The 12,724-nt window shown below is 39.4% G+C and overlaps 1 non-coding gene across 1 annotated transcript; it reads right to left on the reverse strand.

The window, feature by feature from the left end:
- Positions 1 to 7,059: 7,059 nt before the first annotated feature.
- LOC136745325 (U5 spliceosomal RNA) lies at positions 7,060 to 7,174 on the reverse strand. Its single transcript, XR_010816087.1, has one exon. It is a non-coding gene; the product is annotated as a U5 spliceosomal RNA (small nuclear RNA).
- Between the last annotated feature and the right edge of the window lie 5,550 nt (positions 7,175 to 12,724).

Consider the following 12,724-nt stretch of genomic DNA (forward strand, 5'->3'; position numbering starts at 1 on the left):
AAAGACAAATCACTTCCGTGACCAAATCAAAGACCATGGGATCGCATATGATAACACACAAATCGTTAAACAAAAAAGGTTATAAACACATTGACTACAATACCGGTTAGTAAGACGAAGGTGAGTCTCTCGTTAGTATTATTAGTCACACATTAAATAACTACGCAGGTTAGTATTTATGTCAGGTAACTTCTCATTATATATATATATATATATATATATATATATATATATATATATATATATATATATATATATATATATATATCAGTCTCATTTACGTTTAGGTGCCAAGAAAGATCCTATCATTACTTGTTACCACAATTTCCCTTAACTGATTATTATTCAATGATTAAGGATAGGCAGGGCCACCACTAATCTAATGTCTATTAACTTGTGTCAATTTCAGAATAAACAGTAAAACAGGAATGAGAAGATATTTCTCGGCGTTGACAGATTTTATTTCTAAAATTATCAACAAAACAGTTTAATGCAACACACATTTATATTTAAGAAAACTAAATGATATTACACATTCTAGAGTTATGAATCACAGATTAACATTTCTAATTGATTTCTCAAATGTCATGAATCATGAACTCCAAACTGTTAAACTTATGTGAACTTCGTCGCAGATAGGCCTCTCTGGCTTCCGGCTCAGATAACAGCACACGGCACGAGTTCCGTGTGGTTGGAACAAAGGCAGTCCGGTTCGGCTTTGTCCAAGAACTTCCACTCAGTCGATGCACCTGGAAGTTGGGGTTTCGCGAAAGTAGAGTCGTTTCCAAACAGATTTTCCACTGGTTTGAAGGCTCCAAGGTTGTGCACAAAATCTTCTTTGTAAGCTGGGGTTCCACCGTAGTTACTTGAAGATGAAGTCTTTGAGGAAAGCAGGGCCCTGTTTGTTCCAAGGGTCAAGTTTCTTAAGACTCAAATAGCTATTTAAATGACTGACACTTTCGTATTCAGTCGACTTAGTCAATTGTCCAGCTGTAAAACTCCACTGATCAGGTGGGCACAGGCGGGCAGTGCAGTCTGTAAAGTTCTTTATTTAATAAAGTCCTTTAAAAGAATTCTTCGTACGGCTCAATCTCCTTCTCCCAGTTTAACTCTTCTGTTGCCGGCAAAGACTTGGTTGGTTTCTGATTCCGGTTCTGGCAACAGAGCTACAGGTTATGCTGTGGCAGCGAGTTACTGGTTCAGGTGAGAGAGAGAGAGAAAGAAAGGCCGTGTTTGTCCTTTATAGTCTGTCAGATCAATAGGTGATTGGTTCCTGAGTTCTTGAGATTGGATTTCGGTTTCAGCCCCCAGTGTCCTATTGGAGGGGGGCTTGATTTATGACTGATGTCAATCCATGCCATCTTTTGGAAATGCCGGTTGGCCTGGGTTCGTAGCTCTATGTCGGGATTTCAGCTCTCATCCACTTCAAAGAGTTTTTATCACCAACAGGCCCCTTTCTCCAGACATCTCATAGCAGAATAACAAACTATTTGGCCTCTTCTCGGTGCCATCCTCCCCAAAACTGTCACTTTGATGCAAACCAGTTCCAAGCTGATGAGCTAAGGAAATCTGATAACTTTGGGGGGGAGAGGTCTTCTTTAGATCCGTGCTTCAGCTCAGAGCCCAAATACTCTTATCCAAATACACCCAACATAACGCTACACACCACATCCCAAAGATGCTCTATTGGGTTGAGATCTGGTGACTGTGGTTGCCAGTTTAGTACAGTGAACTCATTGTCATGTTCAAGAAACCAATTTGAAATGATTCGACCTTTGTGACATGGTGCATTATCCTGCTGGAAGTAGCCATCAGAGGACGGGTACATGGTGGTCATAAAGGGATGGACATGGTCAGAAACAATGGGCCGTGGCATTTAAACGATGCCCGATTGGCACTAAGGGGCCTAAAGTGTGCCAAGAAAACATCCCCCACACCATTACACCACCACCACCAGCCTGCACAGTGGTAACAAGGCATGATGGATCCATGTTCTTATTCTGTATACACCAAATTCTGACTCTGAAATCGAGACTCATCAGACGTATGTATGTATGTATGCATGTCCAATTGCTTTGACAATACAAATGCACTGAATTGAGAGAGAGAGAGAGAGAGAGGTAGTCCAGACCGCTGCAAAATTCCTGCTGAAGTGATCTGGATCACCACACAATGGCCCAAGGACCACTGCAAACTTGGATTTCAATGTATTTGTGTAATGTGTGTTGCAATAGCACCTACCATGTTCCTTTGTGGTGATCTGGTTAATTCTGATCTGGGAAAACCACAATCCTGCAGGTTTAATAAGTCTCTCTACACATCAGTCCCTGAGTACCTTCAACCAATGGTCATTTTGACCAATTAAGCCCAAGATTTGAGTCAATTAAGTTGTCAAGGACTACCCAGTGAAGACGTGAACTCACGACTAGGTCACACTGTGAGCTCACCAGAGCAGACATTACACTGAGCTCACTGTGAGCTCACTTAGTGCTTTTCCAGCGACATGGTGATGGTGCTGGAGCCGGAGCCGCTGCCCTTACTCGGTGGCTAACCCACCTCTATGTTACAAATGTTCCCTAAACACTTATTTTGCAAGATCAATAAAAATCCTTTAGGAAATTTAAACTTTTACTGACACACATAGTTAATAGCAATGTATTATAACTTTACCAAAAATAATAATCTGTATATCTTTAATTGTTTAGACATTATTAAGATATAATGCATCTTTCACATAGGGAACATTTGTAACATGTTAGGAAAAACAAACAAATGATTTGAAAATATTCATAATTACAGCATACAATTTGTCAGGCTTCATAAGAATGGTATTTATAACATACTCTGTAAAAATCAAGCAAATAGCATTTGTGGTTCACAAGAAAATATATATATATATATATATAATCAAAGCTATCAGACTATAGCAGCCGTTGTATGAAGACACATACGATTATACAGCATTATTTGGCAGCTTCGCAAGACCTAATTTTAAACGTTGTTGGTAAGTTAGATAATTAGTGGGGACCCTCTATTTGCAGTTCTTCCCCTCCATAATTGCTAAAATAAAGTTTTACTGACATTTTATTGACCCTACCACTGCATAGGGCATATCTGTAACATGAACGCTACTGAATGGCACATACATTGAAAACTACAGAGAACTGAGACAAATCCACTTTACACTTCATAAATAATCTTAAAACGTTTCCAACCAAGGCAACACCCACTTGAAATACATTAATTCTCATTTTTGGTAAACAAAAAGAGAGATTGTTACATATGTTCCCTATGATGCATCTACAGAGAGAGAGAGACAGACAGACACTAACACTCTCTCTCTCTCTCTCTCTCAGCTGGGAGTGTGTGGGAGGGGTCTGCAGTGAGCGGGAGTGCTGCTGAGAGCTCTGTCCTTTGGCTGCGTTTTTTTGTTGCTTTACTTTTTTCAGTTTGTTTATTTTGTCTTCTGTTTTCAGTGCTTTTCTTATTGTGGGGGAACAGGGGAGGGGAGGGGGGAGTTCCGGTAGTTCTTCCCGGGTCGGGGGGTCGGACCCCCTGAATGCGTCTTTGATAAGAAAAACTGACCCGACGCCATGGAGTCAAGATCGCTCCGGTGCAGTTCTGCCCCCTAGAGCAGTGTGTGTTAGCGGTTGGGGAGGTAGCAGGGTGTGAAAATATCAAGTCTGCTGCCATTGTTATCTTCTTAAAAACCACTGATCTGCTCAATCAGCTAGTGGCTAATGGCACAGTGTTAGACGACACTTTCACCCCGGTGTTGCCGCTCGCTGCTCCTGCCCGGAAGGTAACGCTGTCTAACGTCCCTCTGTTCATCCGCACCGGCTCGGGCAGCTGATGTCCGGCATTAAGAGGGTCCCGCTGGGCTGCAAAGCCCCGCAACTGAAACACGTCGTGTCCTTCCGAAGGCAGCTGTATATGATCCTCAATAACATCAATGAGGATCTTAATGTCTCCGAAGTTGGATCTCTCTTTCTGCCACCACCACGAAGATTGCTCTTTAGTAATGTTGGAAAGTCAAAGACAGCAACCGTCAGGGTTCTTGCATATGACGTATTCGTGCTGCACCTCTCTGCAAGGATCCAGGACAGTTTGTCAATGTAAACTCCAGTGCCTGGGAATATTTCCACCTAAAAGACAATGGTAAATAAAAAACAAGTTTATCCCCAAACTATTCTTATATTATGTTAAGTGGAATACTCAGACATTATCAGTGAGGCTGTGATTTTGTTACAGAAATGTGTTATTAAAGACCACAGTATGTCTCAATTCTAAGTTTATTAATTTACAGACATAATAAAGTCAGTGAATCTGTGACACCCATAATTCAATTACATTCTTATTATCAACTATAACTATGAATATACCTGATAATGTAGCATCATTAGATTGTTTACAACCAATATTTGTTTTCAATATATATATTTTTACCTTGTCTTTGTAATATTGTAGACCAAGAGTGTTACACCTGTTTTGGTGATTCTTTGTCAGATTCAGAACAATTTGCTGTGGGGCTGTCAGAACCACTTGATGGTGACACACTTTTGTCTTCATTGCTGATAAATGTGGCTTTTGTTACAATTTTTTTCAGATTGTCCAAAATTGATTGATAATCATTTCTAGTAATATATTTAATACAAAGTGAAAACAAAACCATCAATGCCTGCAATTATACTTGAGAGACTTGCTCTATGTTATTGGCAAACTGACCTTTTTGTGGGTCATTAACATTAGCTACGAAAAAAATAAAAAAGATAAAATACAACAATTACCAGGTCTAATGTAATGCATATAGTCATTAATGTAGGATTATGAAGTTATGTTGAAAAACTTTATTTAATAATCAGTATTATTAAACTATTAGACAGTGCACATTACGAGTCTGTATTGTGGTTCTAGATTACTTCAGTATGATCAACTATAATACATTACTCTGGAATCTAAATTACTTAAGAATAACATTTATCAAGGTAAGGAATTATTTGCTATAAATAAAAAAACTTACCATCAACCATACGGTTTCGAAGACATTGGTTTTCATTTTTAAGTCTTGTGTTTTCCTTATCGAGCTGCTTAACTTTTTGCTGTAGCTCAACTTCACTGGACTCTTTAAATGTCTGTAGAATGTGATGGGATCTAATTCTTGAAGCTCCATCGGTTTTCTTTCTTATTTTGTGCTGTATTCAGAGAGAAAAAGAGTTTAAAATGAAATTATATATATATATATATATATATATATATATATATATATATATGAAAATGATTAAAAAAAAACAATCCTGCAATACATTTATTTAATATTTGCAGTAATTATCTCACCGGTAACTGTGGTTCATCAAGGTCACTATCATCTGAAATTTGAAGTTTTTTGTTTGTTTTAGGTACTCTCTTCATTTTAGGAGAGGGCATTTTTGTTAGGTCATTAAGTTTTCTTCTTAGTTCACCTTCTTTTCCTAAAATAAAAATAAAATAAATAAAACCCTGCATTATGTCCACAGATATTTGGGGATTATATTTATTTGTCATAAAAATACTGTGCTTTGACCATACAAATTAAGATGAACAGCCAACACTGAATCAAAACTGAAGTTAAATTATATCTGGTTTAATTTATTTTGTGATTTGGGGGATTTTATTGTAAAGCACAACACACAATAAATCGTTCTTACAAATGCCAGTCAAGTATGACGAGTTTTTAGTGCCCTCACCACCACCTACCATGTTATAAGAGTATGTTAGAAGTACAACACATTAATAACTTAAACATTCATTTCAAATATACTGTGATTGTATATATCAAATAGCATGTAAAGACTTTAATGTTTTTTTTTTTTAAATAAACATTTTTACCAGTCATAATGATCTGCGCTTCATGGACAGGCCATCCACCTTTTGGAGGTTTGTTCATGTCTCTCCACTCTGCTCTGAAGTTTCGAGTCGTCTCTTCGTCATCATCAGCAATGCTGAATAAATCAAAATTGCGAAAGCAAGCAGTGGGAATCACGCTGTAAGAGTCTTTGTCGACCCCGCTTTCCCACTTCACCAACGCGTGCATCACCGCCATACTACCTTCACCTTCTCATCCGTTTTTTCTGCGCGTTTTTCCCCCGACAAGTCACGGCACAAAAAACAGTCCCGCTCTGCATTCTGGTACTTGGCGTTCTTAATAACACCAACAGGGTGTAATCGCATAGACCACTCGAGTATAAAGTACTACATATCCCATCAGTTACAGTTTTTTTTCATCTTCTGAAACTGCAATTTAGCACTTTCAACTGTTTCTTAGTGATTCCTAGAATTACTAACCGGTATTGTAGTCAATGTGTTTATAACCTTTTTTGTTTAACGATTTGTGTGTTATCCTATGTGATCCCATGGTCTTTGATTTGGTCACGGAAGTGATTTGTCTTTGATTTGTTGATCTAGAGTTGAATTTTAATTAGTTTTTCCCTTTTGTATAATTAGTGTAGTGCTACATTTAGTCTTTGTTTTTAAATAAATTTGACAATTTATATCTTTGGAATTGGTGTCTGCGTCCAATTATTACAGAAATTGAGTTCTAAAAGACTCCAGGATTCGTGATAAGGTGATACTATGAATTCACTTCTTTAATTGAAATTTATAAGTGTACCTTACGCTACATATATATATATATGTATGTATGTATGTCCAATTGCTTTGACAATACAAATGAATTGAATTGAGAGAGAGACAGACAGACAGACAGACTGACAAACAGAAAAACAGACAGACACAGATACACACACACACACACACACACACAGAGCCAGCCAGCCAGCCAGCTCAGCGATGACATCACGAGCCTCTCTCAGCTGACTGCTATGACATCACAGAGCATGTACATTCCGTTGCTTGCCGTCTGTCAACCACTCAGTCACTGCCAGCCAGACTGGCTGGCTGGCTGGATGGGGGGGCTGCTTGCTGCTGCTGCGTACCTTAGCAAGCTTATTTGCTTGACCGGCCTTCCTCCTCCGCCCACATGCCCACCTATGCCCGATCTGCTGTTCACCTGGATCACAGCTCCGCCCCAACAAGGCAGAGCCTCCCAAAAATGGTACAAACTCACCCACGATCCCCTCCACGGAAAGCTTTAGCAAAAGGCAAAAGCGTTATACGTAATGAAGAGGAACCCGAGTCCAAGACGCATCCGACCAGCCATACATATTTGTGTGTATTAAAGATCACATTTTCTTACATTTAGTTTTTCTGTACTTTATTACATCTTATTGTGATTTATAAATGTATTGTTTCTTTTCCATATGTATGTATGTATGTATGTGTGTGTGTGTGTGTCTGTCTCTGTGTGAAAGTTAGTGTGTGTGTCTGTACGTGTGTGTGCCTGTCTCTGTGTGAAAGTGAGTGTGTGTGTGTGTATGTCTCTCTGTGAAAGTGTGTGTGTGTGGGGGTGTGACAGTGTGTGTGAGTGTCTGTCTGTCTGTCTGTCTTGTTGTCTGTCATATAACTCGCACATCTGTGAGGGCACCATTTTTGCAGAAGAGATGTACACATTTTGGAGCAACATATGCTGCCATCCAGACCTCATCTTTTCCAGTGACGTCCCTGCATTTTCAAAAAGATCACATTTTATTACATTTTGTTTATCTGTACTTTATTACATCTTATTGTGATTTATACTTGTAATGTTTCTTTTCCATATATATGTATGTACAGTGGGGGAAAAAAGTATTTGATCCCCTGCTGATTTTGTACGTTTGCCCACTGACAAAGAAATGATCAGTCTATAATTTTAATGGTAGGTGTATTTTAGCAGTGAGAGACAGAATAACAACAAGAAAATCCAGAAAAATGCATTTCAAAAAAGTTATAAATTGATTTGCATGTTAATGAGGGAAATAAGTATTTGACCCATTTTCAATGCCCTGGCTTAGGGAAGGAGGTTCTCACCCATGATTTGACGGTACATGGCCCCGTCCATCGTCCCTTTGATGCGGTGCAGTTGTCCTGTCCCCTTAGCAGACAAACAGCCCCAAAGCATAATGTTTCCACCTCCATGTTTGATGGTGGGAATGGTGTTCTTGGGGTCATTCCTCCTCCTCCAAACACGGCGAGTTGAGTTGATGGCAAAGAGCTTGATTTTGGTCTCATCTGAGACCACTTTCACCCAGTTCTCCTCTGAATCATTCAGATGTTCATTGGCAAACTTCAGACGGGCCTGTATATGTGCTTTCTTGAGCAGGGGGACCTTGCGGGCGCTGCAGGATTTCAGTCCTTCATGGCATAGTGTGTTACCAATTGTTTTCTTGGTGACTATGGTCCCAGCTACCTTGAGATCATTAACAAGATCCTCCCATGTAGTTCTGGGCTGATTCCTCACCGTTCTCATGATCATTGAAACTCCACGAGGTGAGATCTTGCATGGAGCCCCAGACTGAGGGAGACTGACAGTTATTTTGTGTTTCTTCCATTTGCGAATAATCGCACCAACTGTTGTCACCTTCTCACCAAGCTGCTTGGTGATGGTCTTGTAGCCCATTCCAGCCTTGTGTAGGTCTACAATCTTGTCCCTGACATCCTTGGACAGCTCTTTGGTCTTGGCCATGGTGGAGAGTTTGGAATCTGATTGATTGATTGCTTCTGTGGACAGGTGTCTTTTATACAGGTAACGAGCTGAGATTAGGAGCACTTCAACAGAGTATGAAAGACACCTGGGAGCCAGAAATCTTGCTGATTGATAGGGGATCAAATACTTATTTCCTTCATTAACATGCAAATCAATTTATAACTTTTTTGAAATGCATTTTTCTGGATTTTTTGGCTGTTATTCTGTCTCTCACTGTTAAAATACACCTACCATTAAAATTATAGACTGATCATTTCTTTGTCAGTGGGCAAACGTACAAAATCAGCAGGGGATCAAATACTTTTTTCCCCCACTGTACATACATATATATGGAAAAGAAACATTACAAGTATAAATCACAATAAGATGTAATAAAGTACAGATAAACAAAATGTAATAAAATGTGATCTTTTTGAAAATGCAGGGACGTCACTGGAAAAGATGAGGTCTGGATGGCAGCATATGTTGCTCCAAAATGTGTACATCTCTTCTGCAAAAATGGTGCCCTCACAGATGTGCGAGTTATATGACAGACAAACAGACAGACAGACAGACAGACACTCACACACACTGTCACACCCCCACACACACACACTTTCACAGAGAGACATACACACACACACACTCACTTTCACACAGAGACAGGCACACACACGTACAGACACACACACTAACTTTCACACAGAGACAGACACACACACACACACACATACATACAGGATAACGCCAAACCACATTCTGCCCAGATTTCAAGCGCATGGTTGCATAGGCAGAGAGTGCGGGTGCTAGCATGGCCTGCCTGCAGTCCTGACCTGTCTCCAAATTGAGAATGTGTGGCGCACTAGTGCAAATTAAGACAACGAAGGCCCTGTGCAGTTGCGCAGCTGAGGAAATGCATAATGGATGAATGGGGGAAAATCCCGCTTGCTAAACTTAACCAAGTGGTGTCTTCAGTGCCCAAGTGCTTAATAAGTGTTATTAAAAGAAAAGGTGATGTTACATAGTGGTAAACAGTCGACTGTCCCAACTTTCTTGGTTTCTTTTCACTGCTAATGAGATGCTGTAGAGTGAGTTAGTTATAGTGCTTTCAGGAGCTCTAATCGTATTGATGAGTTCATGCAGCATTTTTAATTGAATTTCAAAAAGAAATCCTTGCTGTCTGGCCTGTGTGTATGAGATGTACTCTGTCAATCTTTGGCTAACAACTGAAACATTGGTAGAACAGAAATGGCAACATAAAAAAGAAAAGTACATTTTAAAAGAGCACATTAAATAGGATGAATATACAGTTTTTTACAATCACTTTGTCACTAATTTCAGAACCTTGATGTCATTTTTCAAAACTCTAGACACAAAACTCAAAACGGTCATCACTTGTAACACAGGCTGTCCAATGTTCAAGACATTGCATTGTGCATTCATATCTTTAAAGAAACCTTGCACTTGCAGACTTGTTGGTTCAAATAACTCATTTATCATGAAATACCATAGTAACATAGTAAAACAGAAGATACCGATAGTTTCACTGTGTAGTTGTTCGTACAATCATTAAATATTGTAGTACAAAATATGTGATACATGTTTCATTATGGTACTACACATAAATACATCACTGTAAAAGGACTAGTAGAGAGAATACTACAGACACAGTGGAATCATTGAACAAAATCTGAAATACAATACAATACAATACAATCAAATCACACCATAGGTTTCTTTGAATCCATGCAACAATAATTAGCTACAAAAAAGAACAAAACTACAGTAAAATGTCAACTGCAGTGTTCCTCACCTGGCTTAGTGTAAAAAGCAAAACAAAGGATTGATTACCGTACTTCTAAATTTCCATCAGCCCTGTGTTCAGGTTCAGGTTCTCACAACCATTTTTCACAAGAGGCATCTTGAAACTGAACATACCTGAACATATTCAGTCATCAGCTGCTTCACTCTGTCTGCATTTCTTTCAAAAGGCACACTATACTCTGTGCTACACATTGGTATGCAGTATACAGTCATTTGACAATTGAGAGTAGCCTAATGTTTTGTGCATGCTGAAGACTTGCCGCTTCTCAGTACGGAAATTTCTGATGATTGAGGCCACAGTTGATCCTGAGTTGATTCTGAGGTTTGATTGAATCATTGTAGCTGCCTCAGTCATGGTCATGCCATGATTTACAACATGCTCTACAACTATTTCTCGGATTTCACTGGACACTATTTGCTGTTGCTGCCGCTGTCTGGTCCGTGGCCTTGTCCTCTACCACGTTCCCCCAACACCTCTCAAATGAGGCCCATGGCTGCCTCTCTGGTGAGCCCTAAGCCCTCCTCTATGACGAGGCCCATGACCACCTCTCAGAAGGGGTGCATGTCCCCTTCCATTCCTTTGACCACCACGTCTTCCTCCTCCCACTGCTTTACCTCTATTGTGACCTGGATGACCTGCCGGCTCCATGTTATCACTGTGTTGCTGGGGTGGATAGCACTCATTTCACTCGATACTCGTACCACAATGTGAAATCAATCATCAATAACCAGTTGGCAGTATTGGAAAAGCAATTACAAGGGCCTGCATACATACAGTAATGTCAAATCTGATGTGGAAGAACAATCATCTTCAACCAGGTTGGAGCGTTAGTTGCAATGCCTTTAATACACGCAGCGTGGAGAGGAACAGTGACTCAAGAAGATCCCAAAGTCACTCTGCCTTCATTTTAACAGTCAGAGCTTTTATACACAAAAATCAAAGAGCTGGTTATAATCAGAAAGTCATTACTATGTTATCTTAAAAGTTAGCTAAGCAGAATTTATATCATTATAGGACAGAGTTCATAGATCAACACATGGATTAGGGAGCAGGCACTTCAATCATACTGTTTGACATTGTCTCCAAGATTCTCATCGTAAATAAAAAACAGAAATCAAACTACCTTCTGGCCTGACCTTCTAGCTTGACCTTATCTTTCTTAAGTATACAAGAAAGAAAAACAGGTATTAGAGAAAGAATTTCCAACTTTCCTTCCACACTGAAAACATGGTGTGGAAAAGTGCTACATGATGATGAATGATGATGAAATATTACATCCATAGATAATGTAGTCCAACTGGTTCATGCTCCTCGGTTATTGGTGTCAATGGATCTCATTATCCTGAAACTTTCATTATCGAAACATGGAATACTCTTCGTCAGTTTCCATAAAACTATGAATTAAGAGTAATGCAACAGTCACTTATCATTTTGAGCAGCTGTATCAATTGATAGTTAGATCTTTGTAATGAAATGAATAGACAGTGATCTCAGATGTAATGTGTGAATTGCATTTTGAAATGGTAATTCTTTGATGTTAAGTTGTGTCATTTTAGTTCAATGAACAAATGATCTGAGGTTGATGTGTATTGTATCCAAGCAATTGAAAAATGTGCATTTTGATCATTGGGTGTGAGTTTTGTGTCTAGAGTTTTGAAAAATGACATCAAGGTTCTGAAATGAGTGCCAAAGTGATTGTAAAAAAGTGTAATATCAGGGGACAGTGGCTATTACTGATCTGGCCTTCCATGGCCTCTGTATTAATGTAACAGGTCACATTGTATGTGTACACTGATACTTGATAGTATAATATAGTACAAGTAAAAAACATACATAGGTATCATAGAAGTATTTTGCAGAAATGATTAAGGATACTTATCAAAATGGAGAGGAAATGCTAAATCCAGTCTCCCCAGGCTGAGCTTCTATTGCTACACCTGCTAAGTGGCTGCTGGCCCCACTATATGGATAGAGCCACACCAAGTACAAGAGTCTCCCCGTTGCTATTTATATCTCCCTATCCAGTCTTCTATACGTGTCAGGGTGGGGTGCCTATTCCCCTGTGTGTGTGTGAAAGTGTGTCTGTGTGTGTGTCTGTAAGTGTGTGTGTCTGTCTGTGATAGTGTGTGTGTGTGTCTGTCTGTCTGTCTGTCTGTCTGTCTGTGAAAGTGTGTGTGTGTGTGTGTGTGTGTGAAAGTGTGTGTGAGTGTTTGTCTGTCTGTCTGTCATGTAACTTGCACATCTGTTAGGGCACCATTAATGCAGAGATGTACACATATTGTTTATTTTCCATATATATGTAT

The sequence above is a fragment of the Amia ocellicauda genome, unplaced genomic scaffold, assembly GCF_036373705.1.
Source record: "Amia ocellicauda isolate fAmiCal2 unplaced genomic scaffold, fAmiCal2.hap1 HAP1_SCAFFOLD_91, whole genome shotgun sequence".
In the NCBI taxonomy this organism is placed as follows: domain Eukaryota; kingdom Metazoa; phylum Chordata; class Actinopteri; order Amiiformes; family Amiidae; genus Amia; species Amia ocellicauda.